General features: G+C 37.7%; 1 protein-coding gene and 1 long non-coding RNA gene across 4 annotated transcripts in view; one reads left to right on the forward strand and one right to left on the reverse strand.

Moving 5' to 3' along the window:
* The window catches only part of cadm1a (cell adhesion molecule 1a), a 269832-nt gene that overhangs the window by 188928 nt on the left and 60781 nt on the right, over positions 1-20123 (reverse strand). The window lies entirely within an intron of this gene.
* Positions 1853-10922, forward strand: LOC309477754. The gene is made up of 2 exons (XR_014198694.1): positions 1853-3920; positions 4138-10922. It is a non-coding gene; the product is annotated as an uncharacterized lncRNA (long non-coding RNA).

Genomic DNA, 20123 nt, shown 5'->3' on the forward strand with positions numbered 1-20123 from the left:
AGTTTAATTAAAATCATCCCGGCTGTGACATCCTCGCTAGCCATGGCAGAGGGAGTTCTTCTGGGGCGTGTCGAGGTGGTTCGAACATCTCAGTTGGATGGTCTGGTGCTCTGCGGTTAGGAGCTGATGCTAGCAGACGACCTGAAAATTAATTAGCGCCTGTTCTCTTTCATGTCAGGATTACCTTGTGGGTCAATTTGACTTCTGAGTCGTTTCAGATTGTTCGGGAGAAAAAAAGAAAAGAAAAAGACCCACACTCTTTCTAATAAGTCATCTTAATGTTAGATTGGATCAAGTGCATACAATATTTTGGGACAATGAAAGCTCACTAAAAGGTTTTCAAAAGCATTTAATGTTCAAAAGAGCAATTGCAATGAGTGACTTTGTATTCACATGCTCCATTCATTAAGAACATCATAATTTCTAGTCCAAATGAATGAAGCAGAAATACAATCAGCACCCAAAAAATGTGTTCGGCCCAGATCGGCTATTAGCATGCTCGCAACAAAAACAATGACTACTCAGAGCCGGCTCTTAAAAAATAGCAGGCTCTCTTATGGCCGTACGAATCAGTACGGATATAGCGATGATCACCACGCAGCTTCCAGTGCCTCTTCTCATAAATGAGAACAATAAAAGCCCTTCAATTACAATCAAACTTAATCAAACTGCCCTTAAAGAGGAGAACACAAATATGCATGCATGCTCGCCTGCATATGTATACGAAATCAAGGCAGGCAAAGGCATTAATCAAGGCTTACTCTGGGCAGCAAATTAAATAAGTAGACAAAGAAAGTGCGACCCTTGACACCCCAGAATATTGAAAGACTGTGCACTTGGCCACAGCTTCTCATCTATTTATCATTGACATAAAGGTAATAGAGCTTCACAGCAGTGCTAACGATCAACGACAGCCTCCCTCCAAAATAGATGAAAGCTCCCGAGCAATGAGTGGGGCTTCTAAAACGAAAGACAGTGTGGCTAATGAGTAATTAGGCCGTTGTGTAGGGGTACAGGCCCGGGGCTTAAAGGCCACCAGTAATTTGAGGAACTCGACACGGAGATGACACTAATTGTGTCCGTCAGAATGGCATTGATTCTCATTTGAAATAAAACTGGCCCGAGTGCCTTTTTGATGTGCTGTGCTGACAGCTACTGTCTGCCGCTGAGCTGGCTACCCACGAGGCCCGGTTTGCTGCAGAGCCTCCAAATTGGCTCTGCTTTCATGACAGGAGCCGGTGTTTCTGCTGGACTAGGGAATGTTAGTCCATTGCCTGCCCTTTCTCATTCCCTCTAAACCATCAAATCGGTCTTCAGCTCTTAATGGACTCAGGGCTTCATTGAGAAAAGCACATTAAGGAAGATTTAATGCACTTAAACCGAGGAGGTTTAACAAATAGGCTATTTTCATTACCTGTCATGAAAAGGTCTTGGACGGCATATGCAAAGTGCATCATGGGAGAGGTAAGCAAGGCCCTGGCTTGGGTGTGGATTTTTAATGAGTTATGTTGATTTATGGGGTGACTTTTCTTGTTTACTTGCCTTTGGTTGCAGGAGTTGCGATTATGCAAGCAAAAGATTTCACAACTTCACACAAATTCGATGGGAATGATGGTGACCTGTACCCCAAGGCATCATTAATCAGCAAAGAAAAACTGTAAGGCAGAACTTTAAACTTCCTGATTTTATGGACCAGGAATTTATTTGTTTGTGAACATTGATTCACCACAATAAATAAAACAAATAAAGTATACGCACACATACTGCTAACACACAATTGTCACACACATAAATGACAAATTTCAAAATTTCAACATTAATTCATATCCTAAAAAAAATTTGTGTCATACCCTACAAATTCATATTTCAGAATTATGTGCTGTGTGATTTGTAGTTTGCACAAAAACACCCTGCTGGAGAAGATTAAAGAAAGATTAAAAAAGGAAAGTTGTTTCAGAGACAAAGCGAATTTAGAATTTTTTTTTTTTTTTTTTTTTAAGTTATAGTTATAGACTATGTTGACTTTGAAGAAAATTACTAGCTGCTTAAAAAAAGGCCAGTCTTAAAGTAACTGCGCTGGGCAAAGTATTTTCAAACACAGCATGCTTTGCACAAATATTCAACCAGCCTCAGCATGCACAAAATAAGTTTTGTTGGTGAAATGAATTGACTGCAAACATGGCGACAACAAGCATTCCATCTAAGGTCAACTTCTCAAAGTCAACTACAGCAGCTTTGTTTTCTTTTTTCCCATGCTGAGGCCAATAGCTATGCATGAGAACAGGCAATACCGCAAACTGTCTTTCAGTGGTCTAGGAGGGAGGAGGGAAACATAACCCATACTACAAAACTCAAATAAGATCAGACCAAAATTCCCACATCTGTTTTCTCACATATTGCAGCCATGCTCCTAAATTTTCATTTAAAGCATCCTTGAACTGTAAAGTCATCTATCTAGTTCTTGTCAACATGACAGAGCTGGATACATAGTAAAAAAAAAAGAGAAAAAGAAAGAAATAGAAGCTGCTTCTGTGCCAGCACGGCTTATTTGTGCGACAGTGAATTAAAAGCAGATGAAAAGACGCAAGTTTTCATTACTTCCTGATGAAAGCATCAGCACAGAGTGAAAGAGAGCACCTTTTACAGGCACGCTCAGAATTGCATCTGCCCCTTGAGATCTTCACGTCAGCATGTGACTTTTCATGCTTTCACCAAAAAAACTAGAAAAAAAAAAACCACAACCCTTGTTTCTTCTCAAAGTTCAGGTTTGAATTTTTCAAAATGGTTTCCAGTCAGAAGACAATGTTTAACAATTATAACAATTATTTCACCAACTTTATTCTTCACTGTTATACTGATAGACAGTAGTGAATGTGATCAGAGCACAACCAGCCTGGTTCAATATAAGCACCAAGACTCAATGTGTCTGAAAAGCGTGAGATAACCTCTAGGCTTCAGCTCCATAAAGCTTTTTAAGACTATAAAAAAGGCCAATTCGTCAAGCTTATTTGACTCTTTGACTCTAAAAGATGTAAATCTACACTACGTGTCTCAAACTTCCTTACAGTCAGCAGTCTTTCACACTTCCGGCTAGAAAAAAAAAAAAGAAGACAAAAAAAGATGCAGCACTGCCATTGTTGTACATTATGCATGCTTCAGACTCCTCCATCACATCCACCGAGATCAGTTTCACAGATTTAAACACTCATCTCCCCCAGTAAACAAACACATGCTCACACACATGCACACACGGGAGCTAAGAGGTTAGGGCAGGATAACATTTACAATCCGTAATAATAACATAGGCTAGCTGGCACTTTAATCACCCTTGAACTCAGCTTAGCCATGGCCTTATTGCAGTTATTACAGAGGTAATTCCAGGCACCGCTGAGAATCTTTAGATTTCATTTAAGACTTTTGGGATGATGCTGAGCAGTGACAATGGCTATCCATCTTTCTAAACACTCCTAATCTTAACGGAGGATCCCAGTCTCCGATTGTGCCGTTGATGGATAGCTCTCTGTTTTTCCCCCCTCCTTTCATCCGGTCTGAGGAGTTTCTTCTACCACGGAAGATACGAGAGACTGTGGCTTTAAATGTGTGGATCTGTAAGGTCTTAAAAAAAGCTTACTTCAAAACAGAATGTGGTTTTAGAAATCTCTATACATTTTTGGAATAACATCATAATTATAAGATTTCCTTTTATCATTTTTACATTTATGACAGTAACATCAAAACTTACCATAGAAATAATGTATCTGATCAATATTTTATACTCTTTAATAATATTTTATATTAAGAACTATATAAATACTTTAATATTTATGTAAATATAGGAATTAAATTAGAATTTGCAAGGCTTTCTCAATTCAATTTTGAACGACACCCTGCTGCATTATCAGCTAAATTTCACTTCTGTAGTACTTAACTGTAGTAATTAAAGGTATAGCGGAGGATCTTTCCAAATTTTAGATAAGACCCGCCCTCTCCACTTTTTGAAAAGTTTGATTGATTCACCAGAATGATTGACAATTAGGAGGACCAATAGTATAGGTTACCCACCAGGAAGTAAAACATCCTCCGCTATACCTTTAACACGAAATTATATTTCAAGAGTTATTTTGGTTGTAGAATCAGTTATCACCCCATAAATAACTAAACTGTTATTTTATAAATCTATACATCTTATTTATCTACAGTGTGTGCATGGCCACACAGAATAATTTTCATTTAAATGCTGTTTTCACTCCACTTTAGACTTCACACTATTTCATGGCACCCAACCCAATACAAATGCACACAATTCAGCAAATTGTCTAAAAATATTTTTTTCTTCCTCAAAAAAAATAAAAATAAAATAAAATAAAAAAAAACTTACTGTGAACTACATCTGAAACTGCAGTAATGAAGTTTCTGCTGTTTCATGGAAACGTTTTCCCCTCCTTTACCTTCCTCCTCCAGTTGAATATGAGAAGCTTTTAGTCATGCCTCGCAGAACAGATTTGATTGGAGAAGTTTTGGCCCTTAGTCATTTACTAGCTTTCACAAGAGAATGGTAGATTTTAAAAGGTAACACTATCATGACTTGCAGTCACAAGATCTTCGGTTTAGTCACGCACGCTGAGAGGCACGATTGACTTATCCCATGGGTCCACCATCAAGCTCTCTTTGATCAGGAGATTCCGAGGCCTGTTCTACAGCGCTCAAGCCAAACCTCTGACGTCTTAACTACAACAGAGAAAAATCACACCTTTTATTTAAATGATGTGCGTACGCTCTGGGTGTATGCTCGCTTAATATGTTGTACCTCGAGCGAGCGATATGGAGAATCACCTCAACAAACAGCAATTTTCGAGAATTTTATGCACCCAGGAAGCCTGAGGAAAAGACAGAGTATTCCTTCTAGTCTGAGTGTTGTCAGCCTGCCATCTACACTAAACCATCACAGTCAGATTATAAGGCAACTATCTCCACCCTTCTAGGCAGGACCTTGTGCACACCAGGAGAGACCCAGACAAGGGGAAAACAAGCTTAACTGCTCAGGATTCAAGGTATACAAGGTTTATAAACAGTTCACATCCCCTCTGGATTTAAGGCAAAGCTGGCAGTTTTTGTTCTGGGGTGTCCTTGCGAACAGCGGCAGATAAACAAACGTAGCTGGTTAATGAAAGGAAACTCGATTCACTCAGATATAAGTGGATGTGAATGAGAACCACAAATTGGACATAAGATATTAGTCATTTACAGAACTTATTGCAAAGACAAAACAACCCTAGAACAACCTTGTTTAAATGGTAGTTTACAAACCATCTTTTCTGCGGTTCAAACCTTGAACCTGCCAGATTAAAGCTCGGTTTATTTACTACTTTTAAAAAAAAATCTAGAAAATGTATCTGAAAAAAGACTGAAATTTGAGTTTAATTAAAAATAGTTTTCAAATTGTTTTTGTTTTTTTAAATATACAATTCATAATCTGTCAAACAGAAAGAAAAATGATACATTTTACACCAAGGCCATAAATACAAAACATAATTTCACACTTTCACAAAAAAAGAAGAAAAGAAAAAGAAAAAAAGTATTTTACAGTTTCAAGGTCCAAGGCTTGATTTGTCCACGTCTTCAAGAGTTTGAAAGGCCATATGCCTTGGATTTTTTTTTTACTGATGGTTAAAATACATTCTGATATTTCAATTACTGACCTTTATGCACAAATGTGAGAAACACTCCAACTGATGCATGATGGCCTATTTTCAATGAGTAATGGCCTCCCAGAAGCTCTTTTTAAAGCGCATCACTGCGGCTCAGGTGGCACATTGTTTACCCGCCATTTAGAGAACTTTGAAAGGCTGTTTACTGTCAGTGTGTGGTACTGTGCAGTCATTAAAGAATTAAAGCAAGCTTCAATGCCTAAGGAATTAATAGATAAACGCTTCCACGACTAAATAAACAGACACACAAATCCATCAACCATCAGAGACCTCCTGTCATCTTTCACTGTAAGCCAAACATCCCATCTGCAATTAACTCATTTTGGGACAACATGACATAAAAAAAAATAAAAAAAAATAAAAAATGAAAGGAACAAAAAAACTCATGCAGATAGTCAAAATGGAGAGTTTGGACATCCCTAATTTTGCACATTTTAATTTGTTAATTTAAATGAACCTGTGAGTGAGCTCATCCCTTAAATAAATAAACAAACAAATAAAAATATATTATGCAAATATATTATATTATGCATTTCTGTTCACTTTATGTTTATGTAACTGGCCTTAAAAATCATAAAACAATGATAAATTCAAGCAGGAATCTCAGGCCTGTCCAATGAAGAAATAAAGATATACACCAATATTAAAATTCTGGAAAATAAGCTGTAGTAATTATTTAATATAACATAAAATGTTATATATAATTTGATTTAAAAACCATTAACAGATACATTAAAATGTATATTTTATAAATATTAAAATTCTACATTATTTTGTCTCAAATTAAAACATTAAGCACTAAAACATTTTTTTTTTTAAACGCTATACATATGAATTTAAGCATCACAGCATGGATATTTATTTTGAATTTTGCTAAAGATTATATTTAACAGTATTATTAAATTATTAGTGTATAGCATTGAACATTATTTAACAGCAAAGGTCATTTAAATACATAAATTAAATTGAAAAGAACTTGCACAATTACATATCCAATTTAAATTGATGCCAATAACAAAGGATAAGTAAATCAATCAACCAACCTACATAACTTTGGATCAGAGAGTGGAGATCTTACACACCAACAGGATAATATATATTATATATATATATATATTTTTACAAACTAACTTCCGGAAAACTAAAGCTATTGCATAAAAATAACACCAGTTTATCACATGCAACGACAGTCCAAAACTTCATTGGAGATTTGAAGCGTGGCATAAATATTAGCAAATGAGGGAAAATTTGACAAGAACACACTCCCTCTCTCATCTGAATGGTGAAAGTAGTCAAAATGCATTTCAATCAGTTTCTTGTTGATGCACCTGCAGAGGTGCAATTTAACCAGGAGGCCTCGGCTCTGCAGGAAGGCTGAGGAGGAGTGGGGGGGTAATGAGCTCGGTGCAATTCTCTCATTATCACCGTGTCTGTTCTCCCATCTCCATCCTCGCATGCTAAACTGTCTCACCCATCAATCATCTTTATGGTCTATGGGGGGATTCATTAGGCCTGTTATACTTGCAGATGGAGTCAAAAATGAGATACCCCCACATTCAGATGAAGTTTTAGCAGAGCAAAGGGGAGAAAAACAGGTTATTTTGACACGTGGAACATACGCCTAAACATCCAACTATTTAGCTGCTGTGGCTGCTGCAGAGGAAGTCCAGAGACACAAAAGACATGTTATAGGAAATGGCTCAAAATGCCATTACTATAAACATCCACACACAAAAATAAAATTTAAAAAAGTATGATGATTTTAAGACATTTAAAAGGAATGCCAAAGCTAAATATTCTCTAATTTTAAGTAACTCACTGCACAGGAAAGCTGCGTACTGTAAGCACTGGTGTCATCTAGCAGTGTTAAAGAGTGCATGGTTTTGCATTTCATATCTACTCAAGGCCCGTTTCAAACATAGGTAATAGTTGGAGGAAGAAAGAACAGAAAGATGCTCGTGGCAGCATTTAATATACATTTGAGAGGAAGGAATTACAAAACGTATGATTAACTCTGAACCAGGATCAGTAGCAAGAACCCTGCAGGCCTGGAACAAAGAGAATCCATTGAGTCATGTGGAGACAGAGCTACTATGTACCTTTGTCCAGGTTCACCTGTCATCCCTTGAACCAGATCCCCAAATCCCCCTGCTGGCTGATACTTCAAATGAACTCAAACTGAGCAAGGTTTGATTTTACATCTGGATTTCATTTATAGAGAAATACATAGACTGATGAACTGACTATGGTGTTCTGACTGAGTGTTTTTAAGGCCATTGCTAGGTGGCTGCTATAAAATGAAATGAAAATGAAAATCTGAAATACTGGCCAAAAAAAATAAAAAATAAAAAATAAATAAAATTCAGCAGTGATGATGTATTTAATTCTGAGATGATTAACAATAAGAGTGCCTAAGTGATTGTAGTAGAATGAATCTTCAATGGTCATGTAACCTCATTTTTGGAGCCTTGTCTCAGACATGATCTATGATATAACAAGGCCGCCACACTAACATTTTGGCTAGCATCTCAAACAGAGTTACGCAACACCATGAGCACACAGAAGCCGCTCCACCTACAAAGCTACATCTACACTAGATCCTAAAAATAAATTCACTTCAAATTATATAAAAAATAAATAAATGCACAGATGAACAGAAAAACAGAAGGGCCAGCAGGCAGGTCCATTCCCAACCCAATCCCAGAGGCATTCTCATTTCCTGAGATAGATTTATTTCATAGTGGTAATGAGCATGTTACTGGTGATCAGAACAGTGCTGAACACAAGCTTTACAGTAGGTGGCAGAGGTCTGGCCAGCTTTTAAATGTGGAAGCTAAATATGCAAACAGAAAGGGTGTTTTCTCCAAAGTGGCAAAGAAGCCAGTGTCTCTCTAATTCAAACAAGACAATTAACATTAAAGAAATTCAACTAAACCTGTATGCTGCTGACATATTATTGTAGCAGAGTTTGTGCTGAATACAGTGTATTAAGACTTTAGCCATGAACATGTTACAAGTATCAGAAATAAGCACAAAAGTCAGAGCATGTCAGAACACCTCCGGGGCCCAGAAAACACCTCAGACCCGAGAGGGTTGAATGACATGATCAAATAGTGTATTTTTCTCTAAAGTAACAACATCAGTGGATAAAAGTTACTTTTAATAAGTCAAATTACAGCTAGTAGTAACAAATAAAATACAAACACAATGTGCCCGTTATTATGAAAGTAATTATTAGTGAAGCAATGAACAACATGCAAGCAAATTTTATTAAACATTGATGTGACTTGGTATTCATAAATAGTATGCTTAGGGATGCACCAACATTAACATTTTGGACGATACCAACAAAGTGATAATTATTTTCATTTTACGGTCAAAACTGACATTTATTTATCTCTGATTTAGACAAAAAAGGTAGATTTTTAATAAAAAAATAAATTAAAAAAATCAATCATTTTAAATGCTACAAATGAATTCAGGCATCACAACATTCTTTTTTTGCTTCATTCGTATTTAATGATATATCTGTTATTGTGCGTTTCTGGTCTCCCTGCATAATTATCATACATAGTTGCAATAATGTTTTGTTTAATCTGATTTAATCTTTTAGCTTAAGATTACATTTAAGAGTTAAGTAATTAAAGTATTACTGTTTTGAAAGATTTTTAACTTTAAATGAGCAGTAGATGATGGCAAAGGCAATCTAAATGTAAAAAATAGGGGAAATGAACAAGCACAATTAAATATGGAATATTGGACAATTTTTATCTAATAATTCTTCTCAGATAAAATAAAAGTAAAATACTCTTGAATATCAGCCAATAACCAATATGATATTAATAAACTGATTCCCCAATATGTAATAATTTCCTATATGTAATGTAAACATACACAATAATTGACATTGTTTGCTTTTTGACAGTGTAAAACCTGATCACCACCATCTGGCTGACTCACACTAAAATACAGAAAAAAAAAAAAAAAAAAATACCACAATAAATATATTTTTTAATTTCCATATTACTGAAATGGAAGGACTAAATAAATGCCTTGTTCTTAAATTTGAATAAAATCACTATCATGAAACTGGTAAATGGTGTTTATCTCCTCAAAAAAAAAAGTGACCCGGGCTAGCAAAATGAGTCGCAATGAGCAAATTTTCACAAATCAGTTAGTTATTTTTTACTATTATTCTCTCAAAAAAAACCAACTTCAAATTGATGTATGATTTGTTAGAATCAGACAAAAAAATTACTAAGTTATGTCTATTTGAAGTTGATAGCAAGTCAATTGAGAAAAATCGAGTTCAAGTTTTCTGAAGGTTCAAATAGCAACCATACCTTAAAATCCCTGGTAATAACACCAAATTTGGCACACATGAAGTCAAAAATAAATATTTCCTATATATCAATAGGACAAATTAAATATACATTAAACTTTTTTTCCATGATACCAGATTATCGATTAATGAATGAAACAGACAGCTACTGTACCTCACAGATCTAATATAATGTTACACATCAGATGTTTTTCCCCAACAGTTAACCAAACATTCACATAAGACATAACAGATAATGTTTGTGTGAATACTCTCCAAGACAGATATTTTGAATACTGTAATTCTGTGTATATTGGGATTGCATCTTTATGCGAACGCATCGGATCTGTCAGTCAGCGCGAGTAACATCATTTTTCATGGACAAAGGAAAGGTATTCCTCTCGGAAAACGTACAAATAAAGATACTTTTAGATGTTTCATTGCTATTTGGAGCATTGTGATCGCTAGACAAGGGCTTAATGAACTCATTTTTCTGAAAACCTCAAAATCGACCAAAATCAACATTTTTCACTTGCTTTGCATGTAGCTCGAAATTATCCAGTGTGCATTCTGACTCCTTTGCCAGCATGGGTCACAAATAGTTGAAGCCATTTTTAGGCAAGATTCAAAAGCCTTCTGTTTATCTCCTATCCATGATGACTTAGAGGAAATGACTGAGCTGCCTTTGTTTTTGCTCCTTCTACCTTCATGTAGTATCCTTGTTACAAAACAAAACATACGATCATTAGCCAAAAGTCAAAGTTCGTGGCTGGTTGACCCTTTTAGCAGTAGTCATTAATAATGACATTGGGTCTGGCATCTGGACCCAAGAGTCGATTGTGTTTCCAAGTCAATCACTCAGGGCCCCAGTCCTTTCAAGGGCTTTCTGCATGCACTAATGGGCCAACCTTGTAGTCACCAAGTCATAATCCTATCAATAATAAAACAGGAGGTGCATCTGTGAAAGCGCATCCCTCTTCGTCGCCACTTTCCATTTTCTCAAATAAGGTTCTCTGAACCGCCCATCCACCTTGAGCATCCCCCCTCTGTGTCTCACACTATCTCACATTCTTCTCAGCCAAAAAGGCTCTTAATTGTGTGTGAAGGAGTTTGCTGCAAGCTTCGGTATTTATGCAGCTTTGCTTGAGACATTTTCTGCATGAGGTACCAAAGGAACCGCGGATGGCATCTAGAAACCCCATAAAAATCTTGAGCTCTAAAGTTCATCCATTTTAACAGCCAAATCAAAGTCATTTTCAATGTTAATGTGAACAAACAGTCATAAATTAACACAAGGGCTCTTCAGATCAATTTATACACATTCCATTCAAATCATACAAAGTGAAACTTAATGATCTCGTAAATGTTACATGCGCCACTGATCAAACAGTTATTAAAACACTACTGTCACAATACCAACATTTTCAGTAGTTGATACCAATCCCGATTTCTAGTACCAACTGATAATCTTTTAAACAATCTTAATTATGAAAGATTATTATTATTATTATTATTATTATTATTATTATAAATACAAAATAAATACATACAGTGCATGAATAATTTGATTGTTTTACTTTTTAAATTGTATATCTATATATATAAAAAAAGAAAAGAAAAGTAAATTAATCCATCAAGTCTGACTTTGTTTCTAGAATAAAATTAGTTACATGGTCCACAGCGGGACAGAAGGGGGTGTACCAATTTGAGTACTGATACCAATTCATGATACTCAAGCACTTGGCCTGAAAAAAGTCAAAGACTCTTGGAATACTCTACATATTACCAATACTGCAAACGCATCTCTTTCAATGGTATTCACACTGATACACTATCGTGACTAGTGAAATCCATCGACAAAATTCCTGATAGGTGTCCCTCAAGCCTTTTTGAAATTCTGGCCAGGTGCCTCAACACAGGTAATGTCTTTTTCTCCATCTATTCTCACAAAGGGTGAGCAATCACACTCTGCAAAGAATAAACATCCCTACCTATCTTTGTTGCCACAGTTTAGACAGAGAGAGCCTAGGACAAGCACAATGGAAGTCAAATGCCTTTTGTACTTGCCGAGACGAAGCACTGTTGCTATCAGCCCTTCCATCACCATCCCTGGATCTGAGAACACTGGGAGTCATTATAGAACCAAGGGAAGCCTAATAGACTGACTGACAGATATGAACTTTCAAAGACCTAAGGGGCGAGGAAGAAATCAAAAGGATGGCAGAACAATGCAGTTTGCCTGCATGGATTTTGAAAGAGTGCAATCGGATGGAGATCCACAATACACAAGCTGTGGAAAAACACCCTTTATTGCAGACTACACACTGGAACATGAGTGACTTGGTGTGTTCAACTTTGAGAAAGCCATTGACATTTGTCTCAAGAAAGCATCTATCCATCCATCCATCCATATTCTAATTTTCGTGCACCAGAGAAGGTTTTAAGGTGCATGCTAGGGGTGGGCAATTTGACCAAAATCTTATCACGATACGAGTAATTTTATTTCACTGTTACATCCTGTATTGTTTTGGGAAAGTTTTTTTTTTTTCTCTCTCTCTCTCTTCGCTATTTCATCTCACAGGTCCTGTGATCGGATGGTGTTACTGCCAGTCATCGGGTCCACCTGCCACCCCGAGAACCAATCAGACTCTAGTGGACGCGTATAAAGACCCGGATATGACACGAGCACGGGAGGGCGTTTTGTTTCTCCTTTGTTTGCTTTACTGCATTTGCTGTTGTATGCTCTTGCTTGCTCCTGCTTAGTTTTTCTATTTAGAGTTATTGTGTGTTAGAGTTTTCTACTGTTGGAACTTTACTATTGATAACGCTGTTTTACCGCGTTTATGCTGTGATTCAACTCTTGATTTACCAGAGCTTATTCAAGTCCTTCTCCGATACAGTGATGGGACCAGGTTAGTATGTCACATGATTTACATCTCACATCACGTAAAGTTATTTAAACACACTAGGTTATGAACGGGTGCCAATTCATGTATTTATGTTTATTAGGTAGCGTAGTTAGTGGCATTCTACGCTGAAGATATTTTCTTTCCTGTTTTCTTTAACTAAGTTTAGTGTTTGTGCTGGGATTTAGGTAACGTGTTTGTTTTATTTCTTTTCTTTAGCATCGCTCTTGTCCCTCACTTTGTTATCGTTAATGTTTTACGTTTGTATTTAATTTGTAAATAGATATTCACTGTTTTGAATGTATATTTGGTTCAGTGTTTATTGTATTATTGGGTGTTTTGTTAAATCAAACTATTTACTTACTAAAAGCAAATACGAATTCAGTTATTTGGTCTCTGCCTGTTTCTTAATTTCACACATCACATTTTCTTAGAGTAAAGTATCTTACTTTTAACAACATTCTATTGGTTCTATATTTTTTGTGTGTTACGTCCCATAACCCCTAGACGCCAAGTATACATGTGGACGTAACATTCACGATAACGATATACATCACAATATGGTTATTTTTTCATAAATTACTCTGTTTACTTACAAATAAATGGTCACTTTGACACATAAGCATGTGTCTTTAACCGTTCAAGCCCAATTAGGCTGAACTCGGCTCTATGTTGCGCAACTCTCAATGAGCGTGCACATATACTGAAATGAGTTGTCTTTCACTGCTAATTGTGTCAAAGGTTTAAAATCGTAAAAATGCTTAAAAACATACGCTTTTGTGACGGCGCATCACAGCAACGTCACAAGCGTAATTGTGATAGAGACGATGGTCCAAAATCTCTACCGGTTGACAAATTTATACTGGTTAATTGTGTCTACCGTGCATCGCCCACCCCTAGTACATGCTGCTGCTAAAAATAGCAAAAATCTAAGATGAAAAAAATCTAGAAAAAATCTAGATGAACTAGCTGACTACCTGTCTGTTGGACGACTAGTTGACCATCCTGACCCATCCTGAGTAAGAGAGCTCAGCTAAAACATGACACCAGCAATCTGGCTGAGATTTTGGCACCGCCAGGTTACCATGCATGCCGTTCAATTAGCTGGAGAGCGCACACTCTTCCGGGCCCAAATGAAAGCAGACTGTGGTGCATTAGGGGCACTTGCTCTCCATCTGTGAGACAGAACAGAGATGCATACGCAGTGATGAGGAAAGGCTCTGGTGGCTGAGTGGGGCCTCTGGTGCCCAGCTTTTACGCTCAGCTGTTTCCATGCTAATTGCCCAACAAACAGAAGGGCTCAAGCCTCGCCCTTGCACACACCAGGGCCCGAAGTGAGGCAGCGATTTATGGTGCCTGTCTCATTGATGGCACCAGTGTTTGACAGCAGTCCATTAACCACTGCAGAAAGATCCAAAACTGCTACCACAAATGTTCTCCATTCCCACTGGGGCTCCACTGAGACATGAAATGCTGTAAATACTACCGACACATGCTAATGAGAACCACTAAAGTTTAAACAGCTAATGTCCACATTTAGGTCCTGCTAAAGTTGTAGAGAATGAGATAGCACTAAAAATCAATAGAAATGTGATGTTAGCCTATATTCTCATGTGTTTTGTATGTCCAGGGCAGCAAACTGGATTCAGAAGAGTGGAATTTGACTTATGGTGAAAATGACAATTGTCAATGTGTTTTTTTTTTTTTGCCTGTTTTTTTCCCCCCAATAATACTTGTAATTTTAATTGAACATAACATGACATACCCATCACTCACAAGTCCCATCACAATCGTGCATGCAAATCAGCCGTGCTGATGCTGATGCCTAATGGGAAATGACGGATTCCTCTGTACCTCTGATAACCAACATCACAAACAACTCTATAAACTGTGTTCCTAGATCCCTGGAGCACAGTGGCGATTGATACCATTATGAGGGAGTAATAAACATTAGCACCAGACCTGTGGTTAGACCCGCTGGAGATGAGATAAGGCCATGGACACCAATGTTTAGCAACAGACACCTCATATTAAATGTATAGGTCATTACAGCAGCTAACAGAAAACACTAGTGACTCACAGCTACAGCTGAATATGTGTCCAATGACCTCTGATTGTATTTTCAGTTTATAGCTTCAAAGAGCTTTAAACAGGCCAGTATGATGCTATAGCATCATAGTTTGAGTTCAACTGTCTCTCTGGTGTCTCATTTACTTTTTCAGTGAAGTTTTTGTAAACTGATTTCTGACTTTTCATTGTTATTAATAATGATATCCAAAAAACAACTATTATTTTAGCTTCTTTTTTTAACTTAATGGATGTAAATGAAAAGATAAGATTTTTAATAAAACTAATGAAAAAGCATACATATGCATTTACTCTTAAACTCTTAATAACAGGCTTAATATAACACACATTAACATGATATTTATATTTCATTCGTATCATCAACCCCCTACATCTAGGGAACCTTTATCATAAAGGTCTCTTAGCACACCATTTTTGGTAAAAAAAAAAGACTTATGGGAATATTGTACATGTGACCTGGCCATATGCAACAGAATTAGGCTACTTAATATCTTCAGGGACAACATTGTCAACACACACAGATTTGCTGATTCAACACATCCAAATTTTTGCCAAATAAATGAGTAGGTCACGGATTTGCGTTTGGTGCAAAATCTAATAAGAAAGTGAATAAAATGTTCTCTTTCATATTCCTAAATTACCTCACTAGAATGGTTTGACTCTGTTTAGTGCATTAATATGATTCTAAGCCTGCAGGTGACTCAAAACCTTTTTTTTCACAAGCAAATCAATAAATCAATGTTGTCAGGGCCTCCCGTGAGGCTTTTTTTTTTTTTTGCCTGATTTGCCCAAATCATTTTTTTTAAGCTGTGGACAGAACAAGGTCCATCTTATCAGTGCAAACAAACAGCGGTCTAAAATGAAACCGAACAGCTGTCCTAGCAAGGGCAACAACCCCACTGCACTGTCCGCATGGCTGTTTCCCTCCATCTGCTTCACGGCACATAATCATAAGACTCTTAACAGGCCTTTTAGTGCTGTTTTGACTGACAGCGTCCTGATTAAAACAAGCTTGCACATGTTGAGACAACTCCCCAGACCAATTACAAATGACCAGCTTATTATTATAGCTCCCTTCTTTCTTTTTTTCCACCAACTTCATCTCCTCAAACAAATTTGGGCCGTATCCCCCCGAGATGAGTGCATATATGCTGGTTGCTTCGCTTTCGTTTGAAAACTGCTTCTGAAAACGTATTCCCAAAACATTAATTTGTGTCAGCGTCTGTTTTTGTTATCCGCTGCGTTCTAAATGATTCTCTACGTTTGATCCCCGTGTCCTAATAAAAGTGGATGCTGCTAGACAAATGCTCCTTTAGGGTACTATAAACTGAGAAGTCGATACATCAGGGGAGGTTAAAATTTGCACAAGATGACAGAGATGAAGGAGGGCTTGAGGGAAATAAATGAAGACAGGAGAAACCAGGTCAGACCTGACAGGTCAGAAATAGCCACTGTCCTCCCCAAAGCTCCTGGCGTTTATCACAGAAGGCTGGTCAAGACTTCCAAGGGGCGAGTCAAGTAGATTAGCCTAAGAAAAATGCTTAAGCATATTCATGCCAGCGAGCACATCAGAGTACATTTGTGCAAAGACAGATGTAAAGAAGGAGCCTGCTGTGTGCGGACTCTTCCATCGGCAAATGTCGTGTCACCTACGTCAACGACATGGAAATGAGAGATAGAGCTGTCTGGAGCTCCACTGCGCTGCTTGTGCTGCTAAAAGACATGAAACAATGGTGGCCATGTTTAATGAATGTTCCCTTTAATATCCCATTGGCTTTGACAGCAATAAATTTTGTTTCGACGTAGGTCATCTTTTCGTCTTCAGAGAAACTCAGAACTGCTGTGTCCAGCGCTGTGCTCATTCCACAGTCTGTTAAATGTTTTAAAGAGCACCTCAATCTGGGAAAATCTCAAATTGGTAAGACTTAGCATTTTTACAGCCTGATAATATAGAAGAGAGCAATTCATTCTCCCTGTTCAGTCACTAGCCTCACTTCCATAACTTATTACCCTTTTGAAAGTTTAAAGACTGCCTTGGTAATAAACGAAAGACCACTTGCACATGTCAGGGTCTGTTCGAGTGGTGCAGGAGCATTCGTTTGCACTTTCAAACAGCAGGGATGCGATTCTGATTTAGAAAAATGCATTTCAGCATTTAGGCCCTCCAGAAACACGAAACTTCAAGGCAACCATGGTGTTCAATCTTTGATGTCATCGGAGCATGTTATTTTAGGCACGCCAGCCTGGGGATTCGATGATGCTATATTTTTTCATCGAGTTGGCTATGTTTGCGGTTATATAACTGCTGCGTGTGACTCAGTAAGAGGAATACCATTGAACACCTTGATGAAGGAGACATGGCTGAATATCACAGGTGGCTGGAACCGCGGGGGCTGCCCAAATCTCCATTACTGACCCTGCAGTGCAAGGCAGCAGAAGGAAGGATGCAGAGAGGAGCGCAATATGGCTGCTTTATTTTCACCTGGCCACACAGTTTGACCCCTGCCAATGTGTCAGCCCTCAGGAAGAGCTTAAAAATAATTAAGAAGCTCCTACGTGAGACGGACTGTGTCCTACAGTGTGGCCACGGAGGACATGGTCTTGCCTTATTCTGTATTTAAATAGTTCAGTCAAAAAAAAAAAAAAAAAAAAAAAAAAAAACGTAATTTACTCACTCTCATGTTGACAAACCTGTATGAATTTCTCTCTCCTTTTGTGTTCCACAGAAGTCAGTCATACTTGTTTGGAATGACATGAGTAAATTACACTCTTTTTAATTTTTGGGTGAACTATCTTCTAAGCAATTTCAAACAAGCAAAACTAAATATCAGCATTCATGTCAAATCAGATTAAAGGAACTAACTGTAATACAACGTAACAGATCTTGTAACACTTTTTGCCTTTATTCACGCCATTCTCAGGAATGTTGTATCTGTTGTATACATAAGGGTTTGTTTACAGGTGCTGGTCTGAGAATATGTCAAGCCTGGAGCTGCATGTCTGTGCAAGCACTGAAACAATGTGTACAGCTGAATTGAATCAAGCTGTATAAATGTTCACCTGGCAGATCTATAGTTAATGCAGCTTCCAGGAGCCAAGCTCTTGACTGGCGACCTCCACTCGTCATGCAGAGAAGAGAAGGGTGAGAAATCAGGGTCTCTACAATTCTTGCTGCTGACCAGCATCCTACACACACACACACACACACACCTCACCTTCACCCACTGTGCACAGGTGGCCCATTTATTTCCGTTTTGCACAACTTGTATATTGTGTACCGTACACAACTGTGCACGAACAGTGCAAACATATCATTTGAATTTGAAAATATCAGCATTAAATGATAATCCATACCAAAACTTGTTCCAAGCCTCCATGATTTTAACTAAATAGATTTGCAATCATAATATTTCAGCTTTTATGAAACAGATACTCTTTCACAATCAAACACCTGGTAAAGGTAACACCTATGCTTTATGCCTTTTGAATCACATTGGTCTTTTCTGCAACACAATGAAAGATAATTTCATTACTACAGCAGCACATGAATAATTAAATAAGTAGAGCTTCAGAATTTCCTTATGTCAAAAGCCTTCTCTAATTAAAAGAACACTATTATTATCTCATCATTAAATTGACAAAATAAACAGCACTCTTTACACTTTCAAAACTGGATGGCACATGTCATTGTGAAAAACGAAATTATAATGATTAACCTTATTTTAAAGCCTCAAACAGCTGCTAACTTGTGAGGAATAAAAGCTGATTTCACACTGTCAAACTAAAAATCTAAATCTGAGAGGTAGCAACATGTCACAGTCACCTGCTTCATGAATCAAGACACACTCAGCGGTTGGAAAACACCCTTGTCGGCCCCTACTGACACTCAAAGGGCTGATTAAAGAAAAAAACTGCATGACTGCATGACTGTCAAAAGTCTGTTCAATCATGGCTTAATAAGCCATTATATCACATGTATAATGACAATAAAAGATATCCCTGTGAGCCGATCGAGACAGTTTTCATTAGTGCTCACAAGAGCACATTACTTCTAGTAAGTCTTTGAGGTTTCTTCACAAGAATGCACATAATGTCCCAATGAGGTGCTGTTCAATGGTCTGTAAATCCCAAGGGTCATCTGGAAAACCCACACAAAAGCACATTCACTAGGGCTCCCCCAACAATCCATATTTAAGATACTGAGTCTAACTACAATTCAATAACAAGTATGGCATGTTGCAAGTGACCACTAGGGACTCATAATCGGCACAGCGACGGCTTGCAGAAAGAAACTCAAGGAGATTAAGGCCCGAACAAACTTCAATGTCAAGGCCCCCTTGCTAATTCTTCCGAACTTGCTTGATGCAACACTTAATCTCTTTATTCTCACCTGGACAGAGGGATCAGCTGACAACAGATGCCCAAAGACGAGCGCTCAGGCGTGTCGCAGATATTGGAAACAAAAGTTTAAAAGAAAACAACCGTGTTACATCCTGTTGCATCAGATGGCAGCGAGGCTCGGTCGGAGTTGCTTTAGAATTCATCATCCCTAAACTACCACCACTTCAAACATCAGAAAAACAATGTTCCTGCATGATTGATCTTTCTGGCATAAACATTTCTGCGCTTTGAAAAAGTAACTGTGCGGCAGACAGTGAAAAACGGGTGGGAGCAGGTGGGGGTAGTGCTAAGCCACACGACTCGACCGGATTAAAGTCTGTGTTCTGAAGGCGCGTCGTAAAAAAAGATCTACACAAATGCATGTGAAACCGGGTCAAATCGGGGGACTTGTGTGCGATCACAACGCTTTGTGTGAGAGCATTAGACGAGCCCTACCACCCTGAATACTGAATAATGATTTCATGCTTGAAAAACAGTAAAAAGTCAATGTCTGTGTTAAATATAGATTTTTCATTGGAATTGTTTGCCCATAATTTAACTTTGTCTATAATTGATCAGTGGTTTGAACACTGTCAGGTTGAATGTCACAGCTCGATATCCTCTTCTATTAAAAACATGCCTGTTTTCTGACAAAACAGACATCCATATAATTCAATTGGCTGCTTTGAGAAGATACTTTTTAAAATATTATACTGTACT

The sequence above is a fragment of the Leuciscus leuciscus genome, assembly GCF_965113295.1.
Source record: "Leuciscus leuciscus genome assembly, chromosome: 16".
Taxonomy (NCBI): Eukaryota; Metazoa; Chordata; class Actinopteri; order Cypriniformes; family Leuciscidae; genus Leuciscus; species Leuciscus leuciscus.